Source organism: Podarcis vaucheri, assembly GCF_965113315.1.
Source record: "Podarcis vaucheri genome assembly, chromosome: 12".
Taxonomy (NCBI): Eukaryota; Metazoa; Chordata; class Lepidosauria; order Squamata; family Lacertidae; genus Podarcis; species Podarcis vaucheri.
The window spans coordinates 9,099,600-9,106,926 of NC_138750.1; the positions used below are offsets into that span (position 1 = coordinate 9,099,600).

General features: G+C 44.7%; 1 long non-coding RNA gene across 1 annotated transcript; it reads left to right on the forward strand.

Moving 5' to 3' along the window:
* Nucleotides 1-3,425: 3,425 nt before the first annotated feature.
* Nucleotides 3,426-7,113, forward strand: LOC309515255. The gene is made up of 2 exons (XR_014212364.1): nucleotides 3,426-3,488; nucleotides 6,334-7,113. It is a non-coding gene; the product is annotated as an uncharacterized lncRNA (long non-coding RNA).
* The last annotated feature ends 214 nt before the right edge of the window (nucleotides 7,114-7,327 follow it).

Sequence of the window (7,327 nt, forward strand, 5' to 3'; positions counted from 1 at the left end):
TTGAAAAGTGGCTTGCCTCTTCAGCAATTGGATTATTTTTATTTTGGTCCGAAACAGGAAGCAATACTCTTGCTACACACATCATTATATTGTATGTGCACATGCCCTTTCTTGAGATCTTGGCCATAACCACTGAAGCCAAATGAAATACATGCAAAGAATTTTCAAAACCAACATCTAAGTTGGTTGAAGATCTTCGGACTCATTCACAAGAGGTGTAACATGATGTTGATCAATAAGAACATTGCATCTAGCTTCTAAGTTGTGCCCTTCTCCTTAGCCCTCTGTCTTAGCTTATTCTAGGGAAGGGTGGGAGAGATTAGGTGCCTTCTAAACTGATTCAATTTTTATTAAAAATTTAGTTGGGATAAATGTATTAATGTAGGCTTGTAACACTCAAGTAGAGTAAAAATACCCCCGGGGCAGGAATTCTTCAGGAGAAGTGAGACAAAAATTGAATACTTTGGAGAGGGTGAGAATGTTCTAGTGTGTAGAAACCCTTTTTGCAATGTCACACAGCTAAACAGGACTTTTATCAGAGTGTACTGGCGATAAAAGCCTGGGATGGAAGAAGATATAAATGAAAAAACAAAGAGTCGGAGAAAGGAGTCCCGGCTAATGAAGAGTAATGTCTTTGTTGATTAATTTTACTTCAGATGTATTTGGGGCTGCAATTAAGAGAGAGTATTTTTACTTCCTGCTAGCCTTTAGCTTCCTATCAGGAGTCTGTTTATTACTGATAAGTTCTCAAAAATTGCTGCAATGGTGGCCAAGACAGGCTGGTGGGGAGGGAGGCGGGAGAGAGTGAGGAGACAGGCAGAGTTGGAAAACAAAAATTCCTCAGAGCTTTCATCCTCACTGGAGCGCTTTTGCTTTTCGACTCCAGACGAGGCCTGTGAAAAAGGAGTTCCATTTTATGGCTCTCCAAAGTATCAGAAAACAACAGGGAGTCAGTCTGGTGAGATCTATCCTTCCTTCCTTCCTTTCCTCAAGATTAAATTGTTTAAAATATACCTTGGTATTTCGTTCAGTTTAAAACAAGTGATTTGTAATGTTACTTGTCTGGATAAAATCTAAATTGTATCCAGTGGAACTGGATGGTGGGGGAGAAGGATTGGTGCATAATAATGATGAAATCTACCAGGTTTTCTCATCTAGTGACCCAGAAAGCCAAATATAGCCCACCACCCATGTACAAATGGCCTACCAAGGGCTCCTGAGCCCTCTTGTTTTTGCTGACTGCCCAGGACTGCTGAAACAAGGGGTTTTCAAACCACCTGGTAGGTCACTGTCAGGGCTGCCTCAGGTCTCAGCTCACAAAAGACCAACGCCAAGTGCTTCTTATATACAAGGATGTTTATTGCAGTTCATTATTGGTTCCACAATTGAGGCGTGCAGCCCCACGTCTCTTAGCCTTAGACCGTTGAAGTCCCTTCTGAGTCGGTCCCTCCCCTACACCAGCTTAAGATGCTTGCTTTGCCCCACCTCCTCCTGTCTTTCCTTTTCCGCAGGGTCTTTCTGCCCGCTGGAGTTCCGCCCCTCCTGGATTCCTCTGACGCTGAATCTCCCGATGGCTCTCCCTCCCTCCTGCAGGCTTTGGGACCTGGCTCCTCCCCCGGGCTCTCTGTTTCCCCGCGCGCTTGCACATTTGAACTTGGCGCGCGCGCCCAGTTTCCAACCCTTCTCCTGATGGTTACGTCACTCCCCTCACTGCTCCCCTCCCCTTCCGGGAGAATAGCTTGTTCTGACCTCTCCTCCGTTCCAGCCGACGGAGCTGCTTCTCCTGACACACTGGAACCTCCCCCCCCCCTTCGCTGCGCTCTGGAGGGGAAGCCGGCCCTGATCTCCAGCTGCTGTTTCGGGATTCCCTGTTGGCTCTTTCTCCCTGCTGAGTCCCCCCCTGGGGCTCCTCTCGCCCTAGCTACAGGCGCCCCCTCCTGGGAATCCCCTGATTCGCTGGAGAAGCTCATGGAGTCCCTTGGGCCACAGTCCTCCTCCTCCTCACTGTCCTCGGACTCTGCCCAAACGTCCTCCCTCTCCTGCCTCCCATGTGCCTCTGCCCCTGAACCCCTGACAGTCACTATATATGGTCCGTGGACTAGATGTGTTGTGGGACACAAGTGAAACTTAAGAACATAAGAAGAGCCCAGGATGAGGCCAAGGGCCCATTTAGTCCAGCATCCTGTTCTACCACAATGGAACTACCACCTTGGAAAAGCGTGGCAGCACAACACTTGCCACACTTGTGTTTCCCAGCAAATGGTAAACAGAGGTAGACTGTTTATTACGGTGGAAGCAGAACATAAGCACAGTGGGTAGCAGCCATCAATGGCCTTTGGTCAAGGTCTCCTTTAAAGCCATCCAAGTTGATGGACATCACTGCATCCCATGGAAGCGAATTCTGTTGTTTAACTATGAGCAATGTGAAGAAGTGCTTTCTTTTTTCTCACCTGACTCTTCCAACATTGAGCTTCATTGAATGTCCCTGAATTGTAGTATTATGAGGCAGGCCTAACCACTTTCCAGACCCTCCAAGTGCCCCTATTTTCCAGGGACAGTCCCAGATTTACAGAAGCCATCCTGGTTTCTGATTTGATCCTGGAATGTCCCACTTTTCCTTAAGAAAATGTTGGGGAAATATTGGAGGGTATGGAGTTATGCTACCCTGAGCCAAGGAAATAAGTAACTATAAAATATTTAGAAGACATTTGAAGGCAGCCCTGTATAGGGAAGTTTTTTTTAATGCTTAATGTTTTATTATATTTTTATGTATGTTGGAAGCTGCCCAGAGTGGCTGAGGCAACCATTATATTTATGATGATGGAATAGGACATCCCTAGTTTCACTGGAGAAATGTTGGAGGGTATGACTTTTTCCAATAATTAAGTACATCTCTGACCAGTCTCCCCCACCTTACCATTTTTCTACACTAAAAAGCCTTTTGTTGTAACCTTTCTTCAGTAAAGAGTTGTCCAACCACTGGGTCATGTGGCGTCCCCTTTTCTTAACCTTTTCCAGATCTGCAATATCCTCTCTGAGATGAGGCAACCAGAACTGTACACAGCATTCCAAGTGCAGCCACACCAGAGATTTGTCTGAACTACATCTTAGGGTTCTTGTGAGGGGAAATTGAGAGAATATGTAAGGTGGTTCACCAAAACAAATGGCTACTGAAATGATATTTCGTGACATTCTGTTCACACAGGTCCATCAAAGTGCATTAATGGGCTTGCTGCAATAATAGAATAGCAAGTTGTTATTATTTACCACACACATACACAGCTCAGGGCTGCACACACAGCTCTTCCCCCAGTCCACGTTCTCCCCACAAATTCAACCCCGTGGAGAGAGAGAATGACAGGTCCAAATATCTGTGGGATATAAAGCTGTCAGTCAAGTTCAACATTCCAAGAGGACTAACTGGCTCTATGTGGCAGGCAGTTTTGTCAGTTGGTTGGCTGGCCGGTTGCTCCAAGGAGTGTGAACTGGTAACTGCTCGGATGCAGTCTTCTCATTACTCACTACTATCTCGTATATAGTTTATCTGTTATGTAACCTAAGGCTGCCTTCAGGAACAACTCTGTAAACCTGAATGAATCTGATAGTATAGTTGTTGTGGTTTAGTCGTTTAGTTGTGTCCGACTCTTCGTGACCCCATAGACCAGAGCACACCAGGCACTCCTGTCTTCCACTGCCTCCCGCAGTTTGGTCAAACTCATGCTGGTAGCTTCAAGAACACTGTCCAACCATCTCATCCTCTGTCGTCCCCTTCTCCTTGCGCCCTCCATCTTTCCCAGTAATAGGGTCTTTTTTCTTTATAGCATTGGACTTTCGCTTCCAGGCATATCCGCAACTGAGCGTCCTTTTGGCTTTGGCCCAGCCGCTTCATCAGCTCAGAATCTACTTGTACTTGCCCTCCGCTCTTCCTCAGTAGCATGTTGGACGCCTTCCGACCTGAGGGGCTCATCTTCCAGTGTCCTAACTTTTATATGCCTGTTGTCTTTGTCCATGGAGTTTTCTTGGTAGGGATACTGGAGTGGCTTGCCGGTTCCTGCTCCAGGTGGATCACGTTTGGTCAAAACTCTCTACTATGACCTGTCCATCTTGGGTGGCCCTGCACGGCAAAGCTCATAGCTTCTCCGAGTTATTCAAGCCCCTTCACCACGGCAAGGCAGTGATCCATGAAGGAAGATAGTATAGTAGTTTATGTTAATATGATTCAGATTCATGTGTGTTTTCTTTAAGAGGGACAGAAAGGGATTATCAACCAGGAAGGTATAATTATTGATAGGACTCAAACAAGTTAGCAACCTGCTTGTCACTGCATAAGCTCAAACAGGGGATCGCTTAAACACTGCAAAATTATATAAACGTTCCCACAATATCATGGCTGAATGAGGATTTGAACCAGAGTCTTCACATCCTACTAAGCTACTAAAACATGCTGACTCTCAGCAGCAATGCCAAGTTTACATGATATATCAAAAATAAGACTTTCAGGGTCACATGCCTTGTGGTCCAGGGTTGCTTGTTTGTGTGCTTTGACCCAGATGCACCACTTTTCAATGCTACAGGGAAGGGGGTGCTTCCTTTGTCCACCAAGAAGCAGAGCTATCAGCAAGTATACCCACCAAGGCAGCTGTACCCTCCGGCTTATGGAGACACCACTGGTTTAGCATCAAGAGCAGCTGCCCTCCAGTCTGTAAGAACTGGTAAGGGCCTTCTTGGCCTTGCTCAGATGGGAGGAAGTGGCGAGTGCATTAAGCTGGCCACCTCCTGGGAGCTGTCCACTGTTTCAGATCAGCAGCCTAAGCCCTAAAAGCACCTCGAATGCAGCCACGCCATCACAGTGTTCTGTGATTAGATAGTCAGCCTCCATTCTCACTGCCTGCCAAAGGGATCCAACAGGATAGTATGTCTGAGAGATGTGTGGTCCTAAGCTAACAAGAATACACGGCGTGCTTTTCAATCAGTTGAAACAAGCAGGTTTAAGGGTGTGGTGAATTGTGGCTAGTGACTTGACATCCTCTCATCCAAGGGTATGTTTCTTCAGTAGCTCTGGTTCCTTTTCACTTGCTTCACTTCAGTTGACACCTTCTACCCTGGTCTGTAGATCCATCCCCCTTCACTTCGTTCTTCATTCAACTTACCTTCCATCAGATATCTGACTAGTCTACAGGGCACAGAAATCCATGTCTCTGTATACCTGTTATAGGCATGAAGGGGGGGAAAGTACTGTATTTTTCTGTCTATAAGATACCCCATGTATAAGACGTCTCCTATTTTGGGGTACTCAGATTTAAGAAAATGGCCTTGGCGCTATCCGTGTATGAGACGCCCCCTAATTTTTGACATAATTTATTAGGGGAAAAACCTAGTCTTATACATGGAAAAATACGTTATGTCTAATGTGAAAGTAGTGTTCCGCTAATGCTTTCCAATCATTATGCACAGACCAATAATAATTAACTTCATTTGTTTATTGGAAGCCATTTTTGAAACAATTTTAATTCTCTCTTTGGGCAGGACATTGCTTTATTATTTATTGGCTGCATACATGCCAGGATGGCTGCTAAGTAGTTTGCAAGCATAAAATCAATTATGAAATCCATACATAATTAAAATACGTGATAAAACCATCAAAACGTTAAAAATGTCCCTATTTAAAATATACAATAAGACAGTTATCCTATATACCAACTGTCAATTAATAACAGCTGTTCCAATGAACTATCAAATATATTTATGTGTCAAATGTTGATGCTGAGTTATGAAATGCTCCTGAAATAGTCACACATCCGGTGAATATTTGCCAGCAAAGTTTTTAGAAGATAATTCTGAGGAGTATCACTTGAGGCAAATGTATTTCAGTTCTGCTCTAAATCATCCACCAATTTTGATCATGCCTTCTTCCACTGGAAATTCCAGGCAGATGATAACGTGCTCCCTCCTTTTGCTCCCTCCATACTGGAAAACCTCAGTTTTATGTTCCCATCCCATCCATTGTAGGGATCCTAGCCTTACATCAGTGATAGCCAACAGGCTGCTGTGCACATATTTTGGACTATAGCTATTAAAATGTTTTGGACGTCAGCCATGGGCAATGCTGTCTGGGCACAACATTGGCTAACCCTGTCCTACATCAAGCTTACTAATTTAATGGGAACTGTTTTGAAATGTTTTGATCACAGAAAAATATACCTTGCCCTTGTCTACATCTTTTGCAACTCCCCCTCCCCTTTTTTTCTTGGATTATGTTAAAACTCCTTTTACAGCTGCTGGTGAAATCTTTTATGTATGTGCATTCCAATGAGACCCTTATTCGATTTTCAGGATGCAGGCCTCCTATTGATCCATGAAATTAGGACAGGACGAGGACTAAAGATTAGCTGAAAGACAGCAACCTTTGCCCATTCTCAACCACAAATGTATTTCCGCCTCAAAGAGATGGCAAATGTATTCCATGGAAATGAAGGCAGTTATGTCCTTGGTGGAGAAGTGATGACATGGTGGAGAAGAAGACATGGCTGATTTCTGATGTCTCCTCAGCAGTGCTGAAGAAAGGGCTGGTTGACTCACACAGCCTGCAATAGATGCTAGTCAATGGATAACAGGAGCCATGGGTCAACCTTGCCACACACAAGCCTTCAAAACGTTGCCTGTCATGTCTTGGTGACAATTTAGCATCGCATGGTGGTTCAAGTGTAGTGATCCCAAGGTGAGACATCTACCTACCTGCTGGAGTTGCACCATCTGAAATCTGCACCAGGTTTGCTTTCTCACCGTAAGCATCCCTATGCCCACATGATGCCTGGAAGACTGTTGTCTCCATAGATCCAGCCCGAGCTCCTTCTCAATGTAATGGGTGCAATTGCTGGATGGTAGAGAAATCACATTTCCTTCCAGTAACTCCATGTTGCAGTGGGAGTGCTGAGGAAACGTAACTTCCCAAAACTGGGTAGATGCACTAGCTGGAATAAGGATGGGAAGACTGTGGCCCTCCAGAAGTTGTAGAATCATAGATTTGTAGAGTTGGAAGGGACCCGAGGGTCATCTAGTCCAATCTCCTTCAATGCAGGAATTTCAAAATCCCATAAACAATGTGGAGGGAGGAAAATTGCAAGTTGCATTAGTGGCAATACAAGTTGGGTTCAAAGATAATTTGGGGTAGGAATCACTGCTGTTTATACGTAACAGGGCATCAAATCCCATTTCTCTAGAATTCCTCTTCCAGTTCATTCTGGAATCGATAGTTTGGCTATTTTATCTCATAGTGACAACCACAGATGGCAGAAAAGTGTTTTAATTCTTGGAAATCTTTTAAAGA